The sequence below is a fragment of the Anoplolepis gracilipes genome, chromosome 4 (genome assembly GCF_047496725.1).
Source record: "Anoplolepis gracilipes chromosome 4, ASM4749672v1, whole genome shotgun sequence".
NCBI classification, from domain to species: domain Eukaryota; kingdom Metazoa; phylum Arthropoda; class Insecta; order Hymenoptera; family Formicidae; genus Anoplolepis; species Anoplolepis gracilipes.
The window spans coordinates 16,735,873-16,750,816 of record NC_132973.1 but is presented as its reverse complement, the minus strand read 5'-3'; the positions used below and the strand labels follow the sequence as shown (position 1 = coordinate 16,750,816).

The window sequence follows — 14,944 nt, the reverse complement described above, 5'->3', positions numbered from 1 at the left end:
ACCACGCGTTGCATTTTACCACGTTGCGATTGACCACGCGTCGCAATTGACCACGTTGCAATTGACCACGTTGCGATTGTCCACGTTACTATTGACCACGTTGCATTTGATCACGTAGCTTTTGACCACGTTGCGATTGACCACGCGTCGTATTTGACCACGTTGCGATTGACCACGTGTTGCGATTGATCACGTCGCAATTGACCACGTTGCGATTGACCACATTACTATTGACCACGTTGCATTTGACCACATAGCTTTTGACCGCGTTGCGATTGACCACGCGTCGTATTTGACCACGTTGCGATTGACCACGTGTTGCGATTGATCACGTCGCAATTGACCACGTTGCGATTGACCACGTTGCGATTGACCACGTTGCATTTGACCACGTTACAATTGACCGTGCGTCGCATTTGACCACGTCGCGATTGACCACGCGTTGCAATTGACCACGTTGCAATTGACCACGTTGCAATTGACCACGTTGCATTTGACCACGTTACAATTGACCGTGCGTCGCATTTGACCACGTCGCGATTGACCACGCGTTGCCATTGACCACGTTGCGATTGACTACGTTGCTATTGACCACGTTACAATTGATTACGTTGCATTTGACCACGTTACGATTGACCATGCGTCGCATTTGACCACGTCGCGATTGACCACGCGTTGCAATTGACCACGTTGCAATTGACCACGTTGCGTTTGACCACGCGTCGCATTTCACCATGTCGCGATTGACCACGTTGCATTTGACCACGCCTCGCATTTGACCACGTCGTATTTGGCCACGTCACGATTGACCACGTTGCGATTGACCACGCGTCGCATTTGACCACGTCGCATTTAACCACGTTGCATTTGACCACGTCGCGATTGACCACGTTGAGATTGACAACGTTGCATTTGACCACGCATCGCATTTGACCACGTCGCGATTGACCACGTTGCAATTGACCACGCGTCGTATTTGACCACGTTGCGATTGACCACGTGTTGCGATTGACCACGTCGCAATTGACCACGTTGCGATTGACCACGTTGCGATTGACCACGTTACTATTGACCACGTTGCATTTGACCACGTAGCTTTTGACCATGTTGCGATTGACCACGCGTCGTATTTGACCACGTTGCGATTAACCACGCGTTGCCATTGACCACGTTGCAATTGACCACGTTGCGTTTGACCACGCGTCGCATTTCACCATGTCGCGATTGACCACGTTGCATTTGACCACGCATCGCATTTGACCATGTTACGATTGACCATGCGTCGTATTTGACCACGTCGCGATTGACCACGTTGAGATTGACAACGTTGCATTTGACCACGCATCGCATTTGACCACGTCGCGATTGACCACGTTGCAATTGACCACGCGTCGTATTTGACCACGTTGCGATTGACCACGTGTTGCGATTGACCACGTCGCAATTGACCACGTAGTTTTGACCACATTGCGATTGACCACGCGTCGTATTTGACCACGTCGCGATTGACCACGCGTTGCAATTGACCACGTTGCAATTGACCACGTTGCAATTGACCACGTTGCATTTGACCACGTTACGATTGACCATGCGTCGCATTTGACCACGTCGCGATTGACCACGCGTTACAATTGACCACGTTGCAATTGACCACGTTGCATTTGACCACGTCGCGATTGACCACGCGTTGCAATTGACCACGTTGCATTTGACCACGTTACGATTGACCATGCGTCGCATTTGACCACGTTGCGATTGACCACGCGTTGCAATTGACCACGTCGGAATTGACCACGTTGCAATTGACCACATTGCGATTGACCACGTTGCGATTGACCACGTTGCGATTGACCACGCGTCGTATTTGACCACGTTGCGATTGACCACGTGTTGCGATTTACTACGTCGCAATTGACCACGTTGCGATTGACCACGTTGCGATTGACCACGTTGCGATTGACCACGTTACTATTGACCACGTTGGATTTGACCACGTAGCTTTTGACCACGTTGCGATTGACCACGCGTCGTATTTGACCACGTGTTGCGATTGACCACGTCGCAATTGACCACGTTGCGATTGACTACGTTGCTATTGACCACGTTACGATTGACCATGAGTCGCATTTGACCACGTCGCGATTAACCACGCGTTGCAATTGATCACGTTGCAATTGACCACGTTGCATTTGACCACGTTACGATTGACCATGCGTCGCATTTGACCACGCGTTGCAATTGACCACGCATCGCATTTGACCACGTTACGATTGACCATGCGTCGCATTTGACCACGTCGCGATTGACCACGCGTTGCAATTGACCACGTTGCAATTGACCACGTTGCATTTGACCACGTTACAATTGACCATGCGTCGCATTTTGACCACGTCGCGATTGACCACGCGTTGCCATTGACCACGTTGCAATTGACTACGTTGCTATTGACCACGTTACAATTGATTACGTTGCATTTGACCACGTTACGATTGACCATGCGTCGCATTTGACCACGTTGCGATTGACCACGCGTTGCAATTGACCACGTCGCAATTGACCACGTTGCAATTGACCACATTGCGATTGACCACGTTACTATTGACCACGTAGCTTTTGACCATGCGTCGCATTTTGACCACGTCGCGATTGACCACGCGTTGCAATTGACCACGTTGCAATTGACCACGTTACAATTGACCATGCGTCGTATTTGACCACGTCGCGATTGACCTCGCGTTGCAATTGACCACGTTGCAATTGACCACGTTGCATTTGACCACGTTACAATTGACCATGCGTCGCATTTTGACCACGTCGCGATTGACCACGCGTTGCCATTGACCACGTTGCAATTGACTACGTTGCTATTGACCACGTTACAATTGATTACGTTGCATTTGACCACGTTACGATTGACCATGCGTCGCATTTGACCACGTCGCGATTGACCACGCGTTGCCATTGACCACGTTGCAATTGACTACGTTGCTATTGACCACGTTACAATTGACCATGCGTCGCATTTTGACCACGTCGCGATTGACCACGCGTTGCCATTGACCACGTTGCAATTGACTACGTTGCTATTGACCACGTTACAATTGATTACGTTGCATTTGACCACGTTAGGATTGACCATGCGTCGCATTTGACCACGTCACAATTGACCACGTTGCGATTGACCACGTTGCATTTAACCATGTTGCGTTTGACCACGTCGCGATTAACCACGTTGCGATTGTCCACGATTAGTGCGGTGAGAGGAACGCTCTGCATTGACAACCTGAAGTCACACACATAGGCCGGTATTCATAGTCCGTTCTTATATATAAGATCATTTTAAGATATGTTTTTAGTTGACTTAAGACTACGTTCAACCAATCAGATGGCCGAATAGAATTTTAAGACTTTACTTAAGACGAGCTTGAATATAAGAACGGACTATGAATACCGGCCATAGTGCGCGCTTCGTTTAATGCGTGTGATTTTTTTCGTCTTAACACCTTATACTACCTGTAACATTTTTTGCTCAGTTTAACCTACTCTACCTGTACCTGACGGGTGGTTCGCGAATTATGGGACACCCTGTATACGCAGGGTATCTTACACACAACACGCGACATCATCATCATTTTACTATTACTGAAAAAACAAAATAATACTTTTCGGTGCAGTATCATATGTCACGTGTCACATCTCCGTCACTCGCCGCTCCCGTGCGGTTACCGCTTCTCACGTGCCAAGACAATTTTGTTTATTACTTTTAATAATTATTGCGAATTTTCTTCTCAGTTTAACATACTTTATCTGCTAACGAGCGGTTAAACGCGAACCACTACGGACACCCTATATACAGAGTGTCCGATTACTGATTGTGAGTAGAGTCCTATATAACAGAGAAGCGACATCGATCCCCCACCACCACCTCCAGCACCGCCATATTGTGCTCGCTCTAGAACTTTAATGAACACATACTCCGTTTATATGAGGTTATAAACGTGTTACAGTTTTTTTATTAAATATATCTGATAATCTCTCTCTTTTTCTCTCTCTCTCTCTCTCTCTCTCTCTCTCTCTCTCTCTCTCCCTCTCTCAAATAATAATAACAATTAAAAATGTTACGCAAAAATATAAGTGTATAAATGTATTGCATATGCAATCATTTTAATTATATTGAATATATATATAATCTTAATCCTTAACCTTCCCGAACAAGACAACCAAAAACTTCGCACACTCGTACCATCTCTTTATATTTATTATATTAATTTTTTTATATTATTATATTTAGAGACTGAAAGTTAAAAAATAAACGATATAAATTAAATATATATTATACATTAAATACATATATATTATATGATGTCTATTTCTAATGACAATTACAATATTATATCTAACCTAAACACTGACTAAACACATGCTGCATGCTGCATAAGTTTATCTTCACTTTGGGGCTCAATATGGCTGCTTCAATTAGGTGGGGGTATCACCAATCAGAAATCGCGACGCCGATGTCGCTTCTCTGTTTATATAGGACTCTAATTGTGAGTAAAAACGAAATGTGATGGTAGATTCCGTCAAATCGAAGTGTGTTATACGTCCACTTGTCTGACGTTGCTAAAATACTCCAGTATGTTATGTTAACAAAGATTTTTTATCCAAAGTTATATCGTGGAAAAGAACAACATCCCATAAACTTTATGCCTAGGGTCATCAGCAACGATTAACCAATCAGAAAGTCTCGTTTTAAACTGGCCAATTGACGACGTGGTCAATAGATTCCCACCCCAAATATTTGATATAAAAAATACAAAATATAGTCGGACCATAGACTTTTATAGACAGAGCCGTTAGGCCCTATTTAGGGCGAGAGGGGCTCTGATGATACGGGAAGAGAGCATCGGTGCCAACTCGGTTTATTTCGTTAAGACTCGATAATGTTCGGCCAATATCTAACCTAACATATATGTTGTGTTAAACATGGTGTTAAATAGTAGTGTGAAGAACATACTAACATCGAAGTTTAGAGATATAAAAATGAGTTTTGTGTTGTGTATAAATGTAAAAATCGCAAACACAAAAATAAATAAAATGTTGAACAAGTAGAGATGGAACGTGTTCTAAATAGGAACATTTCATTTCATTTGTAAGTAAAATATTTTAAATGTAGATTATGTAAATTAAATATTTGCAAATAAATTGATGTAGTTAATTTAATATACTTATATAATAAATATAATTTATATATGAAAATATATATATATATTATTTTAGTCCCTATTTCCATGAAAACAAACGTGGTATACAAAATTAATTGTCTAAATTGCGACGCTTCTTATGTTGGTCAAACAGGCAGAAAGTTGAATACTAGGATAAAAGAACATAAGACCAACATAATGAAGCCCAATAACAACAAATCAGTGTTCACTGACCACCGCCTAACATACAATCATGACTTTGACTGGGACAATGCACAAATACTAGACAATGAGCCCTATTACACAAAAAGACTGATATCTGAAATGTTATATATCAAACGACAAATAGCAGCATAAATCTACAAACAGATATAGAATGTTTGCCAGCTATTTACGATGATATAATAAACAAACTGCCTAAGATTTAATGTCACCTATCTAACTCTTTCCATCTTAAATGTATTTTTCGCCCTTAAGCTCATTACCATCTGTACCATCGGCATAACCACACGTTAAACATCAGTTGCGCGATATATATACCATAGATTCAACAACACACAAACGGAATGCATATCCTGTAAGCTTTTTCTGAGTCACCACCATTATACACAAACTAGCGGTAAATAACTTTATTACAAACAGGTATTTATTATACTCATTTTATTAATACAGACTTAACCCCTCAATCTAACTGCATACCTCCCTCGGTCTGGAAACCTCGGAGAATTGCCTTGCGGGATTATTATGCAAGCCGTTCAATAAAAGAGCCGAACAAGTTGGATCGTTTTATATATATGTAATTTATACAACTAACATGCGACAAATATGTACAGCGGTTCTAAGGCATTGATCCATTTAATCATGCGAATACGATCACGATTTTTAGTTCATACATTGCTTACGCCTTTATTATGCGATGTTTTCTCATTAATTTCATTTTTATCTATTTGTAATTCACTTATTTATTTTATTTTATTTTATATATTATGCTGAAAAGGATTCAAAACATGAATCGAAACGTTCAGATTTTTATTATAATTTCCGTCATTTTATAGAATGTTACTAATGTACTTAATGTCAATATACCTGCGACACATCACCTATATAAAAAACTTATAATTTTGATTCACATCTCCTCGCTCCTATTGCCTCTTTCTTACGTACTTATTTATATTATTTTAGGTTTCCTCAAAATATGGAGATGCGCAAGAAATGGCTCGAAGCCTTACATTTGCAAAATTATGAGCCAAAAATCTGCTGCAGTTTGTTCCGTTCATTTTAGAGAAACGAATTATCAACTTGATCATAAATATTGCAAATTAAAAAAAGTTGCTGTTCCACATGTATATATACATATATAATGATATTTATATAATATTTTATTTCTTAAATGTAACAATTATAAAGCCCATATCAGACTACGCATTAAAAATTGAAGAGTAAAGATTAAAGATTAGAATTTGACAAATCAGAACAAAATTTCTTTGTCCTAATTGGTCAAATTTTAATCTTCAATCCTAAATTTAAATCTTCAATGCATAGTCTGATACAGGCTAAAGAAATATTATGCTAACTTGTCTTTTTCAGTTACTTGAAATAGAAATGCAATCTGAATATACAATTCACACAAATGTAGATAAACCTCCAATTCAGACAAATTTAGATAAGCCTCCGATTCAGAAAAATTTACATGAGCCTCCAATTAAGACAAATTCAGATGTGCCTTCAATTCAGATAGATTCAGATGATCCAGTATACTTCAGACAGATTCAAATAATCCTCCTCTGCAGAGAGTTTCGAGTGATTTAGATCATCAAAATACTTTTATTGAAGAAAATAACACTGGTTAGTATAAATAAAAAATAAATATATAAATAAATATATCTGCTTATGCTATAAAATAAATAATACTACTATAATGAATATTGTATATCGTTACAGGTAATACTAATAAAATGGTGCGTCGTTCTACTAGTATATCTCCTGACAGAATCATGAATTCACCAATAAATACTAAAATTCGAAAAATGTACAAAGATAACATTAAACATTTAAAAAGAAAACTATCTATAAGTCATTATGAGCGTAAAAAACACGGCTGAAATTATCTACACTAAAGAATGTATTAAAGGATCTGCAGAAACAGAATCTACTAACAGCAGAAGACAGCGATATTTTACAACATTTAGATGCAGGTATCAAAGAATTAATAAAGCGTGAAATAAGGAAACGGAAAAAATTGCCTGTATCTAGAGTGTATAAGCCTTGCTTGCGACAGTTTGCATTATCTCTTCATTATTACTCTCCAAAAGCATATAATTATGTTCGGTATAAATTTTATAACGCATTGCCACATCCAAAAACATTAGCCAGATGGTATCGTTCAGTTGATGGAGAACCTGGTATTAATACTGAGGCTATAGAGGCTATTAAACGACGCGCATATTCAGTTTCTTATAGATTAGTAGGTGCGCTAATGTTTGACGAAATGGCAATACGGCAGCATGTCGACTATTGTAAAGATAAATTCGTTGGATATGTAGATTATGGTATGCATGTGGAATGTGATACGACAAAAATTGCCAAAGAAGCGTTAGTTTTTTGTGTTGTGTGCTTAAATCAAAATTGGAAATTACCTATTGCTTACTATCTGATAAACGGTATTACTACAAAACAAAAGCAAAATTTAACAATACAATGTTTAACTGCACTGTATGAAGCTGGCATGTTAATAGTATCAGTAACGTGTGATGGTTTGTCAAGTAACATTAAAATGTTTCAGAATCTTGGTTGTAGCTTAGACATAAAATCAAATAATTTCCAAACATGGTTCAAACATCCAACCGCAGACACCAAAGTCAATGTATTTCTTGATGCTTGCCATATGTTAAAGTTAATAAGAAACATTCTTGGCACTATAAAAGAACTTTTAGATAGTGCTGGAAATATAATAAAGTGGGAATATTTTGAAAAGTTACACCAATTACAAGAAAAAGAAGGTCTCCATCTTGGTAATAAATTGAGAACTAAACACATAGATTTTTATAAAAACAAGATGAAAGTCAAATTAGCGAGTCAATTATTAAGTACATCAGTTGCAAAAGCATTGGAATTTTGCAAAAATTTGTTACAATTACCACAATTTAAAGATTGCTCAGCAACTATAAAATTTACTTTTATTATTAATGATTTATTTGATATTTTCAATTGCAAAAATATAAGACAATGTGGTTTCAAAAAACCGATAAGTGTTGACAATAATGTAGAAATTTTTGAAAAAATTAAGAAATATAGAGAGTATATTAAAACATTAAAACTTATTAAAGAGCAGAAAAAAGTAAAAGTACTTAATTCGAAAGTTAAAACAGGTTTTCTCGGGTTTTTAATAAATATAGAAAGTTTACAAAATATGTACAAATTTAATTGCATTGATAATAACTTTTTAGAATATATTCCAACGTATAAAGTTAGTCAAGATCATTTAGAGTTATTATTTAGCAGTATACGTTCTCGTGGTGGATATAATAATAATCCTACTGTAAAACAATTTAAAGCTATTTTTAAAAAATTAATAACACACAGAAATAGGAAACACAGCAAATGGTAACTGTATATCTCTAGAAAATATTCCAATATTACATACACCGTCAACGGATGATCCTGTTAACGTTATATATGCCACAATAAATGAAAATTTATATCAAAACTGGGTTAATGTTTTTGACACAAAAATTACTGATCACGATTACAGTTTAAATGTGCAATATCCGTTTTTTACTACGGAATATAAAAACGAAGTTATCACTTACATGGCTGGATATATATTAAAAAGACTTATGAAAACTTTACGTTGTTCTGAATGCATTGAAACATTAATAATGGAACCAAGTACAAATATTAATTGTAATTTAATAAATATTAAAAAGAGAGGGTTATTATTATATCCATCAGAGAGTCTTGTGTACGTATGTAAACAAATTGAAAATAGTTTGATCACTTATATACATATACATAAGACACTTGATAAATTTAATATGAATAAGTTTATAAATGATATTTTGATATATTTCATAGATAAAAATATATTTTCGAAATTAAAAGACCATATTAACGATCAAAATTTTTTTATTAATCACTTTAATTACTTATTACGTGCCATTATACAATTATACACAAAAACAAGATTGACATATTATGTAAAAAAAGTAGAATTAAGTGATAGACATAAGTTTAATAAATTAATATTATTTAAAGGCCAATGAAAGTAATAAATATACATTTTACAATAAACATATATTTTATTTTATTTACTCTTTTATAAAAATTAAGTGCTAATATATATTAGAATAATAATATATATAACATATGTATATATATATACAGAATATTTTATAAAATATTTATTTAATAATAATATATACAATAAAAGATATAAAAATATTTAAAATGTGATTGTATCAGTGGGTCTAAATTTTTTTCGTATTACAATTTTTTTACGTTATATTTTTCTTGATTAGAAAAACTATTTGATTTAAAAAAAATTACAAAAAAGATTTTATAGTATTTATTATCATGTACAATATTTGAAATGACGCAAATAAAACATTTAATATATTAATTATAAATATTTTGATTAATAAAGTTAAGTTGAGAATCAGTAATTATATATGGAAAGCCGAACACATCCGATCGGTTACGAAAATGGCCGACCTGGCACCGATGCCCCCTTTACCGCGATTATCAGATGCCCCTCGTAAAACGCTCTGTCTATAGAAGTCTATGAGTCGGACCTCTTATCCTACGACATTTTTGGTCCGGAATCTTCCCCTTAAACCTCTGATCCTACGGCAAAATTTGAGAGTGGAGGTATAATTCCCCTTTCGCAGTCGTAGCATGAGAGGATTTTTTTTCGTAGGATAAGAGGGTCGTAAGATAAGAGATCCGACTGTATGATGTTAGACTGAAATCACATGGTGCGGAATAGAAGTACGGAATAGAAAATGCGTCACAGAAACAGCCAATCAGAGCTTAAGGAGACATTGCGGCAAAGTTCTAATTGGCTGTTTCTATGACGCACTCTCTATTCCGTACTTCTATTCCGCATCATGTGATTTCAGCCTTAAAACAAGAACAAACGCGAGGTTAGGATATCTGTTATATCTGGAGTAGGCATAGCAGAACGTTATGTTAGAATATTTTTAATATTTAAATAATAAAGTATTATTTAATAAAATGTAGGAAATAATAAATTATTATTTAAATAAAAACGTTCTCTTACATAGCGTTCTTCTACAATACCTACTCTAGATACGACAGATATTCTAACCTCTGTTTTAATATCATGATTGAAATAATAGAAATATTCTAACAGAGCGTTTATCTAGACACCTACTCCAAGTGACAGATATCCTAACCTCGCGTTCGCCCTTGTTTTAATATATTTCGTGTTTTTAGTATTAAACATTTGAAAGCTCTTTACGGGATATTGCATCTTCTTACGATATGATAAGCAATCTGAGTTAACATACACGAGTATTTTAGCAACGTGAGACAAGTGGATGTATGTGTAAGACACAAGTAATTAAAAGTAAATATTGTTTATGTTATAATGTTTTATAGTGTATAGGTAATAATAAAGGGTATTTAACATAAGTTTAATAATTTTTTAATTAATCAACATTTTTCTATTTACAGAATTTTCTCTAGAAATAATGTATGCTGTGCAACATACATATCAGTGCTGGGATAATACGGTGTAAGTATGTTAGGAAATATTTTTATTTTGTTATTTTATTGTTTGTTGAATCTAAAATAAGCCTGAATTACTATGACAGTTGTACGGGTAAGATTTCAGTTATACAGAGAAAGAGAAGACATATCTTGTCTTCACGCTGCTTATTAATATTGTATCATTTTTATTTTTATTTTAGCATAAGACTGTGATAGATTTATAATAATCAGCAAACCAGATTCAAGATGCACCGAGTGTCAAGAGGGAATCCATTACAAACTATGAGAATCTGTTAAGCGAGAGCTTAATATTAAAGTCTCCGCTAATAGAATCTTGTTTTATGTAATGGAATGATCAACGGTCGGTCACTAATGCAGTGATTGTAAAATCAATAATGGTTTTGTATTATTAATATGTTAGAAAATTGTGTAACATTTGTAACTTTCACGATATGTAACTTTTTAGTTAGTGAATATATCAGTGAAGATTGTAATTTAGCACTATAGTCAAATGCAACGTTTTGTATATTTTCTGAATTAAAATATCTAATAATTTGTTATTTTTAACTGATTTATTAAATTTACTATATTTATCTTGAAGTATTTATTGATGGATACGTATTTTTTCACAAAATAATCCTGTGTATTAATATAATATTTAATTTTGTTAATAATATTGATATTATATTTGTATTAATTATACTTTGAGTTTTACATTTATATGTACTGTTTTACATAATGCATAATATTACTACTGTAAATGAGTATATCGGTTTGTTCAGCGACAGTACAAAATTATGTATAATAGCACATTATACTTCAGCTATTTTAACAACACCATTTTTTCCATAAAACGATTATTTTAGCGACACTCCAAAAGTAAATAAAGAAATTCTTCTTTTGAATAACCATGATTCATCGTATATACAATCAATCAAGATATATGTATATTTGTCTATCTTGTACATATGTATATCTTGATTGATTGTATATACGATGAATCATGGTTATTCAAAAGAAGAATTTCTTTATTTACTTTTGGAGTGTCGCTAAAATAATCGTTTTATGGAAAAAATGGTGTTGTTAAAATAGCTGAAGTATAATGTGCTATTATACATAATTTTGTACTGTCGCTGAACAAACCGATATACTCATTTACAGTAGTAATATTATGCATTATGTAAAACAGTACATATAAATGTAAAACTCAAAGTATAATTAATACAAATATAATATCAATATTATTAACAAAATTAAATATTATATTAATACACAGGATTATTTTGTGAAAAAATACATATCCATCAATAAATACTTCAAGATAAATATAGTAAATTTAATAAATCAGTTAAAAATAACAAATTATTAGATATTTTAATTCAGAAAATATACAAAACGTTGCATTTGACTATAGTGCTAAATTACAATCTTCACTGATATATTCACTAACTAAAAAGTTACATATCGTGAAAGTTACAAATGTTACACAATTTTCTAACATATTAATAATACAAAACCATTATTGATTTTACAATCACTGCATTAGTGACCGACCGTTGATCATTCCATTACATAAAACAAGATTCTATTAGCGGAGACTTTAATATTAAGCTCTCGCTTAACAGATTCTCATAGTTTGTAATGGATTCCCTCTTGACACTCGGTGCATCTTGAATCTGGTTTGCTGATTATTATAAATCTATCACAGTCTTATGCTAAAATAAAAATAAAAATGATACAATATTAATAAGCAGCGTGAAGACAAGATATGTCTTCTCTTTCTCTGTATAACTGAAATCTTACCCGTACAACTGTCATAGTAATTCAGGCTTATTTTAGATTCAACAAACAATAAAATAACAAAATAAAAATATTTCCTAACATACTTACACCGTATTATCCCAGCACTGATATGTATGTTGCACAGCATACATTATTTCTAGAGAAAATTCTGTAAATAGAAAAATGTTGATTAATTAAAAAATTATTAAACTTATGTTAAATACCCTTTATTATTACCTATACACTATAAAACATTATAACATAAACAATATTTACTTTTAATTACTTGTGTCTTACACATACATCCACTTGTCTCACGTTGCTAAAATACTCGTGTATGTTAACTCAGATTGCTTATCATATCGTAAGAAGATGCAATATCCCGTAAAGAGCTTTCAAATGTTTAATACTAAAAACACGAAATATATTAAAACAAGGGCGAACGCGAGGTTAGGATATCTGTCACTTGGAGTAGGTGTCTAGATAAACGCTCTGTTAGAATATTTCTATTATTTCAATCATGATATTAAAACAGAGGTTAGAATATCTGTCGTATCTAGAGTAGGTATTGTAGAAGAACGCTATGTAAGAGAACGTTTTTATTTAAATAATAATTTATTATTTCCTACATTTTATTAAATAATACTTTATTATTTAAATATTAAAAATATTCTAACATAACGTTCTGCTATGCCTACTCCAGATATAACAGATATCCTAACCTCGCGTTTGTTCTTGTTTTAAGGCTGAAATCACATGATGCGGAATAGAAGTACGGAATAGAGAGTGCGTCATAGAAACAGCCAATTAGAACTTTGCCGCAATGTCTCCTTAAGCTCTGATTGGCTGTTTCTGTGACGCATTTTCTATTCCGTACTTCTATTCCGCACCATGTGATTTCAGTCTAACATCATACAGTCGGATCTCTTATCTTACGACCCTCTTATCCTACGAAAAAAAATCCTCTCATGCTACGACTGCGAAAGGGGAATTATACCTCCACTCTCAAATTTTGCCGTAGGATCAGAGGTTTAAGGGGAAGATTCCGGACCAAAAATGTCGTAGGATAAGAGGTCCGACTCATAGACTTCTATAGACAGAGCGTTTTACGAGGGGCATCTGATAATCGCGGTAAAGGGGGCATCGGTGCCAGGTCGGCCATTTTCGTAACCGATCGGATGTGTTCGGCTTTCCATATATAATTACTGATTCTCAACTTAACTTTATTAATCAAAATATTTATAATTAATATATTAAATGTTTTATTTGCGTCATTTCAAATATTGTACATGATAATAAATACTATAAAATCTTTTTTGTAATTTTTTTTAAATCAAATAGTTTTTCTAATCAAGAAAAATATAACGTAAAAAAATTGTAATACGAAAAAAATTTAGACCCACTGATACAATCACATTTTAAATATTTTTATATCTTTTATTGTATATATTATTATTAAATAAATATTTTATAAAATATTCTGTATATATATATACATATGTTATATATATTATTATTCTAATATATATTAGCACTTAATTTTTATAAAAGAGTAAATAAAATAAAATATATGTTTATTGTAAAATGTATATTTATTACTTTCATTGGCCTTTAAATAATATTAATTTATTAAACTTATGTCTATCACTTAATTCTACTTTTTTTACATAATATGTCAATCTTGTTTTTGTGTATAATTGTATAATGGCACGTAATAAGTAATTAAAGTGATTAATAAAAAAATTTTGATCGTTAATATGGTCTTTTAATTTCGAAAATATATTTTTATCTATGAAATATATCAAAATATCATTTATAAACTTATTCATATTAAATTTATCAAGTGTCTTATGTATATGTATATAAGTGATCAAACTATTTTCAATTTGTTTACATACGTACACAAGACTCTCTGATGGATATAATAATAACCCTCTCTTTTTAATATTTATTAAATTACAATTAATATTTGTACTTGGTTCCATTATTAATGTTTCAATGCATTCAGAACAACGTAAAGTTTTCATAAGTCTTTTTAATATATATCCAGCCATGTAAGTGATAACTTCGTTTTTATATTCCGTAGTAAAAAACGGATATTGCACATTTAAACTGTAATCGTGATCAGTAATTTTTGTGTCAAAAACATTAACCCAGTTTTGATATAAATTTTCATTTATTGTGGCATATATAACGTTAACAGGATCATCCGTTGACGGTGTATGTAATAT

General features: G+C 33.6%; 2 long non-coding RNA genes and 1 pseudogene across 2 annotated transcripts; 2 read left to right on the top strand and 1 right to left on the bottom strand.

Moving 5' to 3' along the window:
* Window positions 1-5,093: 5,093 nt before the first annotated feature.
* Window positions 5,094-8,715, top strand: LOC140664961 (uncharacterized; annotated as a pseudogene).
* Window positions 8,716-10,362: 1,647 nt separating this feature from the next.
* On the top strand, window positions 10,363-11,854 carry LOC140664913 (uncharacterized). Its single transcript, XR_012046510.1, has 3 exons — window positions 10,363-10,788; window positions 10,896-10,956; window positions 11,132-11,854. It is a non-coding gene; the product is annotated as an uncharacterized lncRNA (long non-coding RNA).
* Window positions 11,855-12,258: 404 nt separating this feature from the next.
* Window positions 12,259-13,415, bottom strand: LOC140664935 (uncharacterized). The gene is made up of 3 exons (XR_012046519.1): window positions 12,990-13,415; window positions 12,822-12,882; window positions 12,259-12,646 (listed from the first exon to the last, which is right to left on the bottom strand). It is a non-coding gene; the product is annotated as an uncharacterized lncRNA (long non-coding RNA).
* Between the last annotated feature and the right edge of the window lie 1,529 nt (window positions 13,416-14,944).